We start from the raw sequence: 12,477 nt of genomic DNA on the forward strand, positions 1-12,477 counted from the left end.
CATAGTAAGCAGTTAGTTATAGCTATAACATTCCATTCAATTTCATATTTATTCACACATTCATTCACACACACACACACACACACACACACACACACACACAGGTTCTGCAAGGTTGTTATCATAGTTACCAGCCTTAGAGTTGCTCATGCCAAGCCACTGGCCAGGTGGCCTGGACATGAGGAGGGAGCAGGGCTTTTCAGATGCTCATCTGACACTCCTGGAAGTTGGTTTGCAGAATCAGACCCCAAAGTTCTCACTTTCTAGAGTCCATTTTTATAGGAATTTCTTCCTATGCCAGTCTATGGGAATTGCTTCATCCTGCTGTTGCTGAATCAATCAGCAGATGGCACATTCCTGCTCCATGCTGCCAGATGTTATCTTGTTCTTTGGTTCTCCCATTCTTGAGGCTGTTGGGTGGATTCCAGTCTGCCCTCCGGGGGTCCTCTGGTTATTTCCACTTGACGCCTTCTTCAGCCGATGGACACTGGATTCTTAGGCTGGCACCTCCCTGATCATTCAGTTATTATCCACACCAAGCATCCATCCACATACATCCTCTATCTCTATTTTAATCACGATTGTTAACAAAGCGAGATGAATACAACGAAAGGGCAGGGAGTCTCTGGGTGCTGTTTCTGTTGTTATAGAGTATTGCTTTGAGTCTCCCTCTGTGTGAGTAGTAGTTGTTACAAAGAGTTACTTTGAGAACAGACTCTGTCTTAGAATGTACTAACACAATTAGCAGCTTGCGAGTTTCACACATAGAGGGAGAGAAACAGTACCAAAAACCAAGAGACCTCTTAATTAGTAATACCCTGGAATTTAAACTATGGGGAATCAAACTCATTTGTGATTTTAATACAGAACTTCTTTAATATGATCCAACACTCTCACTACTTCCTTTGGAAGATTATTCCACAAAAGCATAGGGTTTTCATTCAAGCACATAAGAATAGTGTTGCTCATGCAGTTTTGTACTCAGAAAGCCATAGTTTAAGATTAAACTAGAATTTTTTGAAATAACAAATTGATCCATAGCACTGCAATGTTATTGACCAAACAGAGTGTTTATTAATTCAAAAGTATCATCATATAAATACAGATTTTCCTGGTAACCTGAGAATACTAAGAAAGTATCTTTTTGTTTAAACAGCATGTGATGTTTCCTTTATACACCAGTTATGTGTCACCAGTGGCTTCAAATGATTTCGGGCATGGGGGAGAGGGGAAGGGAAGAAACTTCTTTGGAAAAAATGGTATGACAATTATTTGGTACTAAAATTCTTTCCCCAACTATCATACCTAATTGTTCAATACTTGACTATAAGATGCAGACATATGAATGTAACAATGTAAAATCAATAGTATCCTTTTCCCATCCACGGCCAACTCTGTTTTGCCTCTTTTTCCTTTTCCTATGTCAAAGAATCTATGCTTCGTGCCAACCTGTGGGCCCAGACAAATATGCTTTACTTTATAAAGTTACATGTGGAGCTTTTAAAACTGATATCATTTAACCTTCACAAGTAAAATATCCAGGAGCCACCCAGATAAAGCTTGGCTTAACTGCACTTAAACTTTAACTATGAATATAACATTCTCAAGCTGTCACCTCCCACTTGATTGCTCATCTAACATATCCACTCCATGGATAGCAAGGTATTTTGATATCTGTGGCCCATAACCTCCCATGACACCCTTGGGACAGATCTGTGGTAGGCATAAACTAATTTGTTTTGGTTGCAATGTGGAAATGTCCACATGCGTTCTTACTCCAAATAGAGATTTTCACTTCCTGATGAGCACATCAGGGCTAATACAATGTATGGAGTGCTATCTGGGTGGACAAAGTATTTTTGGCTAATATAGGTTCTGCTGCTGTATGGAAATGGGTGTAAAATGAAGGTATCATGGTTGATATATTGCTGTTCTATATATAATGGAGTTAAAAATTTAGGGTTCGGTGAAGTTGTAAGGGATGTTTTATAACAATTCACATGGATCATGGACTATCACAGTTTTCCTCAGAATGAACCATTCTTGACCGGTAGGTGCCAAACACAATCAGAAGTTAATCAGATTTTGTGATTCACCTGTGGGTCATGTATTGCCATAGTTAGGATATGGGGTGTGCATATGTACAAACACAATATGTATATATGTTGTAAACATACATACACATTCCTGTATAATAAATGCATGGCTGTTAAACTCTGGCAATTCACCAGAGCACGGGTTCTCAACCTCTTTCCATCTGAGCTCCCCCACACCCCCACAACATACGATAAAAATTCCACGGCCCACAGGTAGCAAGCAGAGCAATTGCTCAGGGCCTCACACCACAAGGGGCACCCACGAAGCTAAGCTGCTCGGGCTTCAGCTGGATTCAGCTTTCTGCCCTGGGCCCCAGTGAGTCTAACACTGGCCCTGCTCTCTGGTTTATTTTGGCAGACCCCCTGAAACCTGCTTGTGGCCCCCTAGGGGGCCCCAGGCCCCTGGTTGAGAACTGCTGCACCTGAGCATGCACATAATCCTCCAGTGTCTAGGGATACGCAGCCCATGATTCCTGTCGGAGAATTGTCTCTTGGAAAAATTCTATCAATGACAGCCACAACGCACAGTTTGAGGCACAAGAACCTTGGACTCCTCATCTTTTGCAACAGGATGCTGGTGATGACACGAAGATTCCTCCACCCCTTTTTAATATAGAAAGAATAATTTTCATTTGAGAAGGGCTTCAACAAAGCATCTAGCACACCCCACCACACTAAATTGTGAAACTGCCTTTGTGCATAGCAGTGGGGACAGTCTTATAAATTTCCTTGTGCATACCCAAAATGCTAAGATCAGTCCTGAATTTAGTTCCCATATATCTTACCTTAATTGACAGGAAATTATCCTGTTTAATTCCCATTGGCACTTAGAAATGTTCAACTCAAGATGAAACATAAACTAAAAAGACATATAGATAAAATTACTAAGCACTGTTGAAGTCACATGTCAATGAGGAGCATCCTGATCTGTGGATTGGGTCAGCGGAGCATCTTGTGATCCACTTTATTATTGTCAAACACAAATATATTGGCTGTCGGTAAGGACAGATAACATTAACGGTATGACAGGTTCATACTACATTCAGAGCCATGTGATTAAGTGTCGGCAAATCATAACAGCGCTCGTGTTTCTTTGTGTTTCGTCACAAGTCTGACCTCAGAATACAGTTTTATTTTGTTGACGAGATGCCTGCTGTGTTGCCCTGGTTTTCTTCTCTATTTTAATTACAGTGGAGACTTTTGGGGTTATTAGTTTGTATAGATCTCTCTAGTACTGGACCAAAACAGTTGGTGCCAGTGCTTTGGATTAGATACAGTCCTGTACAATTTTCCTGTTCAGGGATAGAAGTAATTTTGGGCCTTCTGTTTAATAAGATGATCCATATTGGCACCATATATTGGACTATTCCTTTAGAACCTGTTATTTATTAACCACGTATCTCTATGCCATAAAACCTGTATCAGGCAGCATAGTATGAACACACGTTGATGTGGCTGTAGTCAGGAACACTTCACAGCATTCAGTTTAGTTTCCTGAGGACAGCATTTCAAGTGTTGTATTGGTGTATTATAGTCATCAAGCCTTGGAGTAATACATTGCTAGGTTTCTGTAATAACACCTGTAGAGTTAATTACAAACTGTAAGGAGGTGGGTACTCTGAGTGATAATGGGTGCATTTGAGTGAGGTGGTGTGATGGATTAAATTGTATGTGTACATATTGGAAGTTACACCCATGCAATGAGGTAAGAAGCTGGCCTTGAGAGGTAAGGCTGTTTACTTGCCAACACACTTGAAAATGGATATCTTGTTTAAATCTAGCCACAACCATAGGATCAACAATGAGAGTGTTCAAGGGAAATGCCTATCTAGAAACAATTCTAGATCCACTATGGCTAGAAGGAGGGTTTTGAATTGTTTTTCCAATCCAGCTGCTGTGTGGTGATTTTCTGACTTCTGGGAGATCATCCCTCAATCTCCGTAATAGAGGGAGATAGTCCAAAATGTATAAAGCTATTTGGGGAGCATAGCAAACTCCTGATTGAGCCATTTAGACAGACACACAACATTCATTCCTGCCCTCGTTCCATGTGGGTTGAACTACCATTGGGAGATCATTCCAATAAAGGCAGACTAAGTCTCTTGGGCTTGAATGGAATTGCAGCTCTTTACACCAGGTATGAATTGGGCCCTTTGACTTCATGGCAATCAGGCCACCCATCAAACGTAGTTGAGCCAGGTAGCTCTATACACCCCTGCAGTCTCTCAGGGGCAGAACAGCAGTACTTGGTGATTAAATGCCCCAGAGATGCACCGTAAGAGCAGTATATATTTCCTTTCTCTCTGGACAGGAGATTACTTAGCAAAGCAGCTAGTTCTGCCTCTATACCATGCCCTGTTTTAAAGCCTGATGTGGGGAGCAGCAAGAGAAATGATCTCCAGTGAAGTCTGTGATTGTGGGGAGGAGGAACTGCTTTTAAAGCCTCCCCAGTAAAGCTTCCTGCTGGCAGCAACTACTTGATGTCTTGGAGGGAGGGGGGAATAGCAGAGAGCTATTGGGTTACTTTGTTGATTGCAATATTGCAACATAACAGCAAATAAGCAAATATAGTACAACACCTCAAAGTTGAAAGGATGTGCCCTTCTACCCTATGGATATCCATTATGAGGTCAGTTATGCCATTCAGCCAAATGACATGGAATGAACAGCAAAATGTCCAAAGAATCAGCAATGAGATATTTGCCAGCAATATGAACACCTGGTTGAGATGATGGAAATATCCTAAAATAGAGTTGTGCTGCTTCTGCTTTAGCTTTTACAGACAATGAGAATGAGAAATTATAATCCAGAGCTGTCCCACTCTCTCATCCCATTTTTAAATTAGTAATTGGCAATGAGGTGTCATTATGTAGAATTATCGAAGTGTTCTTTGTGTGAATTTGGCTAGTTCTTTGGTGAACTGTACCAATTTTTTTAACTTGATCTGGGCATTATCTTTGTCACTTAAGATTTTTTTTAATTGGTTTAGAAAGGGAAAACTTAAATGAGCAGATTTGTTTTTGTAAACATAACACAAATGTTACTAGTTAAATGTTGATATGTTGGCAGTCATAACCTTATTTTATTTTATTTTTTGCCACAAGACTTCAAATGGTTTTCTTCCTGGGGAGACAAAACAGCACATATGTAGGCTATGTAAAGTATGATTCAGTTAATATATTTCTTACTCAGCTAATCCAGTAGCTTCCTCTTGTTGAGGATTGAGGGCTCTATGCGAGCAAGTAAGTGTTCATGCCACTGAGAGAAACATGCAGATGATGTAAAATCATAAGAACAGATCCTCAGTTGCCCAGAACTCATGGTCAGCACAATGTGTACAGGGCACAGTTGAGGAGTGGTGGGGGAAACTGATTTTAAGTCATCTTTCCACCTACCCAAACTGATGTTTTGGGTTATGAGGGGCTGCTCAACTTGCACTGGCAGGAGTAATTCCATAGGGACTGCTCCACAGGCCAAAACTCCGTGCAATGCCACATGATCCAATTCTGTTTCCTTTGCCCCAGTATGTTTCTCTGTCTCCCTCCTGCTCCAGATATTCTCCTTCTCCAGGAGACTTTCATGGTGGAATAACTCTCACAATCATAAAAGATTAGGGTTGGAAGAGATCTCAGGAGGTCATCTAGTCCAACCCCCTGCTCAAAGCAGAACCAACCCCAACTAAATCATCCCACCCAGGATTTTGTCAACCTGGGCCTTAAAAACCATTAAGGATGGAGATTCCACCACCTCCCTAGGTAACCCATTCCAGTGCTTCACTACCCTCCTCGTGAAATAGTGTTTCCTAATATCCAACCTAGATGTCCTCCACTGAGACCATTACTCCTTGTTCTGTCATCTGTCACCACTGAGAACAGCCGAGCCCCCTCCTCTTTGGAACTCCCCTTCAGGTAGTAGAAGGTTGCCATCAAATCCCCCCTGACTCTTCTGTAGACTAAAGAAGCCCACTTCCCTCAGCCTCTCCTCGTAAGTCATGTCCCCCAGCCCCCTGATCATTTTTGTTGCCCTCCGCTGGACTCTCTCCAATTTGTCCACATCCTTTCTGTAATGGGGGGCCCAAAACTGGATGCAATACTCCAGATGTGGCCTCACCAGTGCCAAATAGAGGGGAATAATCACCTCCCTCGATCTGCTGGCAATGCTCCTACTAATGCAGCCCAATATGCCGTTAGCCTTCTTGGCAACAAGGGCACGCTGCTGACTCCTATCTAGCTTCTCATCCACAGGTAATCACTAGGTCACAAGCCCCCCTTTAAGGCTGAGCTAAGATCCTTTGTACAACTTTTTGCAAAGGAACCTTAATGAGAACTAAGGATGTGCCCACACAGACTTCTTAATATTGTTTTGCCCCTTTATTCTTTATTATGTCTTTGAAAATATGGCCTTTAGTCAAAACCATTTTTTCACTTTGTTGCAAAGCATTGTTATCTACCAAATAGTATCTACAAAGTACTATCATTCAGAGCCCTGTTTAATAAGATCTTTACCACTTGTGAAACATTACATAATAGAAGGTATTTCCTTGTGAGGAGTCACAGCTCTTCAAGAATTTCCCCAGACAATTAGAGATACCTTCCAAGATTATGTTAATTTGGTTGGTTTGTTTCAACTTTCATTGCAGAATCACATACATTCAATATATATCTTCTTAAAATACGATTTTGAAAGATTCCCTCTGCCTGTGTTTGAAGAATGATTGTTCAAAAAGGCCCATAATCCTACACTCAGAGAAAATTAAACATAAAAGATCAGAATGGAATTTATGGAGCCAGCGAGACTCCTACGTCTACACTCTCTATTTTACTGTTGCCCTGTCTTATATTTTCATGTTATGTTAGCATGTTAATTCTTACAATGTTTTCATATTAGTCTTCTGAATATATGGCTTGCTGGTAGCAGTATGTAAATAATAAGCAACAATAATACATGGGAAATGCTCTGAAAGATCATCTGCTCCAGCCCCTGACAGTGAACGATTATTCCTTACAGTACACTTTCTAGGGCTTTGTCTAGTCTATGTGTCACTGGTCTAGTAGAACAGCTTAGCCATTGCATTTTCTTTCTGAGATAGCTAACATTATTAGGAGATGGGGTTTTTGCTCAGACAAGAAGTGAAATCCTAAAATGATTCACTGTCAACTTAAATGCCTGATTCATTTCATTTCCAGAGTATAGTGAAAAAATTCAGAAAAATGTTTACTTTGAGGAGTTGTTTTAAACATACAGAGCATAATTTCTCTTTGTCATCTTGTCTGTAATTCTCACCCAGTGCTACAGAATATTAAACATTCTTACTGTTTAGACTAACCTCTAAGTACTGTGTGTTTGCACATTTAAAAAGTACAAGGCTAAGCAGCAAATAACTGAAGAATAAAAAGTGATTTCAAATTGAGTTGCAATGCTGGGTTTTTTGTTTTGTTTTGTTTTTTTGTTTTTAAATGGACATGTTCTGTAGCAATCTCTAGTTTCTGAGCAGATAAAAAGAAAAGGAGTACTTGTGGCACCTTAGAGACTAACCAATTTATTTGAGCATAAGCTTTCGTGAGCTACAGCTCACTTCATCGGATGCTCATGAAAGCTTATGCTCAAATAAATTGGTTAGTCTCTAAGGTGCCACAAGTACTCCTTTTCTTTTTGCGAATACAGACTAACATGGCTGTTACTCTGAAACCTGAGCAGATAAAATAATTCTGTGAAATCCCTGTTTTATGCTGACTTCAGTGTCTGCAACAAAGCAGTTTCCAAACAGCTGAAAACTCCCTCTTGCCTTGATGATTTCTAAAAGGAAAGGTACTCCTTAAATGGGCATAACCAATGTGTGATTGGTTAGGGAACTACAAAGGAGGCTGAGTCAGGGTGACCTGCTGAAGTCAGACTATGTCTATAGAACTGGGGGAGGGCATTGGGATAGAGGGAGGCGTGCAGTTTTACCAGAATGTTTGAACAAGACAAAGAACAGCTCCAGCAACCAAATAAGGAAGTCCGAGTTGGAGTATTTCAGAATACAAGCGTTTCAGGGATTTTAGGAAAGCTCAGGGAAGGAATGAGTACTTGTGCAGCAATCCACTGTCTTTTTTTAATGGCAGGGATGGTAAATATGGAGAATCATGGGCACTCAGGAATGTTTTTATTCTTCTTTAATCCTCTGTCAGCAAAGCTCAAGATGGATTTGTCCCTGTTCCTCATTTTTCTGAAAACTTTTTGTGGATCTGTGTTTCAAAAAGAGTGATCATAGACACCATTGTCTAACTGCCTGAAGACAAATTATTTCTTCCTTTGCTGTCAGAAAAGCCATAATTAAATTGCAAGCATTATGCACATTTGTGGCACACCCTTCTAGAAAGTCCACATGAAAAGAAAAAGTCAAGCTGAATTAATGTAGAAAGGATACAGATACTATTGAGAAACTGAATCTGCTTTTGGGAGGGGAGGGGAAGTATTGCGGGGGGGAGGAGGGGAGAGAATAGGACTCTTAAGCCTCAATACCTTCAACTAATCATATCCAAGCCCCTGAAAAATCCTGGTAGAAAACTTTTTTTATTATAATCAAATTGATGGGAGAATGTCCCTTGATATCAGAAACTGGCTTCAGCTACAGAATTTGGACTCAGATCTACATTTCACACACATCCCAGCCCAGTTCCCAAGGGTATTTGGATCCAAGGTTTTGATTTGGGCGTACTCTGATACCTGTGAAAAAACTAAAAAAAAGTAAACTGATTTGATAAATAGGCACTACCAGTGACAAAGATACAGAACACCCTCCCCCACTTCTCTAGGCCTGCTAAGGCAACATAAAGCTTTGTTCGAATGGAGGAGGAGCTGCAATACAGAGTGAGACCTGGAGGAAGCTGGAACACAGAAAACCTAAATGGTTGTGGACACAAACGTCTGCAATAACATTTAAAACATCTCAACCTTGCAGTTTTGTTCTAGTTCCAAAATGTTTGCAAGAGGATGTTAAAATCTCATCCTCCTTTAAGATAAACAGTTAAAGGCACTCTGGGCTTGTCATCCTGAGGAAAGGTAAGAACTTATTCCTTTATCTTTTAAATTTAAATATTGAGAATAGATCAGCTCATGGACTGTTACTGGGAAGCATTTTCAAGTCTGAGGGAGCAAAGGGGGGGTGAAGCCTGACTGAGAAGGCAAGCTTTCTGTGTAGTTTCTGACAGGCCTTACTATTCCAGCAGCTGTAATTTACCAAAATGTGACTAACATGCAGAGCATTACAATACTAATGATGCTAAGGGGGTGAGGGGAATATGGGCAGGGACTAGAGCCAGGAACTGGGAATCAGGATTTAGGGGCTACACTTCTGGCTGTCACCATCTTACGCAAGTAATGGAACAGTTTACCCATATAAAAATTAGGTATACTTGTCTGGCTTAGAGTGGTGTTGGAAAGCTGCATCAGTGTTTGCCAATATGCGTTGAGTTCCACTGCTGAAGATCACTACTCAAAATTTACTATTACAAATCAACATGAAAGAAGCGACAGTATAAAGCAGTGGCTCTCAATCTTTCCAGACTATTGTACCCCATCAGGAGTCTGATTTGTCTTGTGTACCCAAGTTTCACCTCCCTTAAAAACTACTTGCTCAAAAAATCAGACCTAAATATACAAAAGTGTCACAGCCACACTATTTCTGAAAAATTGCTTACTTTCTCATTTTTACCATATAATTATAAAATAAATCAATTGCAATATAAATATTGTACTTATATTTCAGTCTACAGTATATAGAGCAGTATAAATAAGTCGTCTTTATGAAATTCTAGTTTTTTACTGACTTTCTAGTGCTTTTTATGTAGCCTGTGTAAAACTATGTAGATATCTTAATGAGCTGATGTACTCCCTGGAAGACCTCTGCGTATCCCTGGTTGAGAACCACTGGTATAAAGGACACTCTCGAAACCAATCAGAGTAAGCCATAACAAGACATCTGCAATTCCATGTTACTCTTTTCTCAAGTCCCCTTCTCTTGACCCTTAAAGCCCTATAGGACCCTCCACATGCTACATCAAGTGACCTTAAGTTCTATTAAGAATACATTTGAATTAAAATATATCCTCTGGATAGGTGAATTACAGCAAAAGACAAATACAATTGTGGCAAGATGCTGCTTATGAAGAAGTAGGATAGGAGATAAGGGCAAGGAGACTTTTTTTTCTTTGACTATTAAGGGAATGCAGAGTGCTAAACAAATTAAGGGCAAGCACCAATGTCCTGGCATGCTTACTGGAGCAGAAGAATATAATACAATTGCTTTTATAACTATAATCTTACACAATCAAAAAATAAATAAATATAGATGGATTGGTAACCATGATGGAGTGAGGGGGAATGGCAGGAAAGGTTAAATAAATGCAAAGTAACAGGAAATGGAATAAGAAGACAAAAGGGAGAAGGTCACTGAGACAGCATAGAAGCAGAGTTGGAGGAGAAAAGAGCAATGTAGAGCAGGGATCGGCAACCTTTGGGACGTGGCCCACCAGGGTAAGCCCCCTGGTGGGCTGGGCTGGTTTGTTTACCTGCCGCGTCCACAGGTTTGGCCGATTGCGGCTCCCACTGGCTGCAGTTCGCCACTCCAGGCCAATGGGGGGTCGCAGGAAGCGGCGTGGGCCAAGGGATATGCTGGCCGCGGCTTCCCGCAGCCCCCATTGGCCTGGAGCGGCGAACCACAGCCAGTGGGAGCCACGATCGGCCAAATCTGTGGACGCAGCAAGTAAACAGCCTGGCCCGCCAGGGGGCTTACCCTGGCGGGTCACATGCCAAAGGTTGCAGATCCCTGATGTAGAGGAATACATATATAATAATTTGCTATGGTTATTAGTGAGGTTTGGAATTCAGATCTTTAGCACCAAAATATAGGCCTGTACCCCCTGAGTAAATGGAGAAATTCCTTTTCCTAGTAACTGTAGCAGATTCTTCTCTATTTAAACTAGCCACTGGTGGAGGACATGCTATTCTTAACCCACATTTTACCCATGGAGTACAGGCAGACTGAGACTAGCAGCTGAGGAGAAGGAAGTGACTGGGGGAAGCCAGAAGCCAGCAGACTGAGGAATATCCAGCGTTCAAACTGTTCAGTGCGGTTTGTCTACTGACAGTGCTGGCGTACATGGGCTCTAACGGGGTGGGTGGGGAAAGGGGGAGAGTAGCTGTTAGTTGGGAAGCCTGACTGAGCCTCACCCCTGTTGCTCCACCACTGCTGTTTCCAGTTCTTGCCAGGAGTCATCTCTTCCACTGGCCCTTGTGTCATTCTGAGAGATCCACTAGTTAGGTGAGCAGGTTTGGTGGGAAGGTGCTAACATCTCCCATTCTCCTCCCACTTGAAACAATTTGCAAGAAATCTTCATGAGGAAAAAACGTCAGAGATTTTCTCCCTTTCATTTCCTCTCCTGTTAGCTGCTCCCTCCACTCTCTTCCCCCCACAAATAGGGGTGTAGTTGAATCCAAAGGTTCTAAAAACCTGTGAGTATGCTTCAGGCACCAGTGTTTTAGCTGCCTTCTCTTCCATAGTCTTTTTAAAATCAAAATGGCAATGTAATAGCAAGTCTAATTATATCATTTTAATAGCTCGATGACCAAAAGGCTTTCCTGTAGTCAAAAAAGTGAATCAATTAACATTACTGTGTAGAAAGCTTAAATGTCCAGTCATTTGAGCCATGCTTCATATCCTGTAAATACTTCCTTTAGTGTGGTAGTTTAATCCAAGGCAATTTACTTTAAGGGTGGCTACCTGTCTATTTTTCTAAAGCTGTGCCTGTTACCTAAGGAAAAGCAATTTTTGTGTGTGTGTGTGTGTGTGTGTGTGAGACACAATTTAAACTAGTTTAAGGAGCCTGGAAAAAAAAATCTCTTGCTGCTCTCGCTCTGTTTTGATAGCTTTTTATTTATCACACTAGTAGAGCAGGGACTGGAAATCATACTTGGCTTTCAAATGCTGGAGATAGTTGGCTTTCCCTCGTTGTAAAGTACATAACCTTAATATGCTATCTTGGGATCTTTGGTGATGGTAAGGTGTGATAGAAATGAGAGATCTTATGTGCTTAAATTATTTGTCTTTCAGGGTGCTGATGATTTATTCTCTAGAATCTTTTTTTTTTTTTAAAGAACTGGTTAATTCTGTTGTTGTGGACTTCTCCAATATGAAATAATTTAGAATAAAACATATTCTATAGTCCACTCTCATCATCTCTTAAAAGCAGGAGAAGCTGAGTAGAGCAGGATGCCTGTACTGTAAGATCCAATGGGCTCTCCCGAGATCATGCTATGAATTCCAGGAGGAATGCCTGCTGCCCCTGTTTAGGAGGCATAAAACATCACTTTTCCACTCTGGCCTTCCAAAAAGAGCTCT

At 41.1% G+C, this 12,477-nt stretch overlaps 1 protein-coding gene across 4 annotated transcripts in view; it reads left to right on the forward strand.

The window, feature by feature from the left end:
• The window catches only part of PALLD (palladin, cytoskeletal associated protein), a 343,963-nt gene that overhangs the window by 225,801 nt on the left and 105,685 nt on the right, over positions 1-12,477 (forward strand). The window contains exon 1 of one of the 4 annotated variants that reach the window (XM_075127794.1): positions 8,954-9,140. The exons of the other annotated variants lie outside the window; for them this stretch is intronic. The gene's annotated coding sequence lies outside the window, so the exon portion shown is untranslated. Of the gene's footprint in view, positions 1-8,953; positions 9,141-12,477 lie in introns of those variants that run through there. 4 annotated transcript variants of the gene reach the window in all.

Source organism: Caretta caretta, chromosome 4 (assembly GCF_965140235.1).
Source record: "Caretta caretta isolate rCarCar2 chromosome 4, rCarCar1.hap1, whole genome shotgun sequence".
In the NCBI taxonomy this organism is placed as follows: domain Eukaryota; kingdom Metazoa; phylum Chordata; order Testudines; family Cheloniidae; genus Caretta; species Caretta caretta.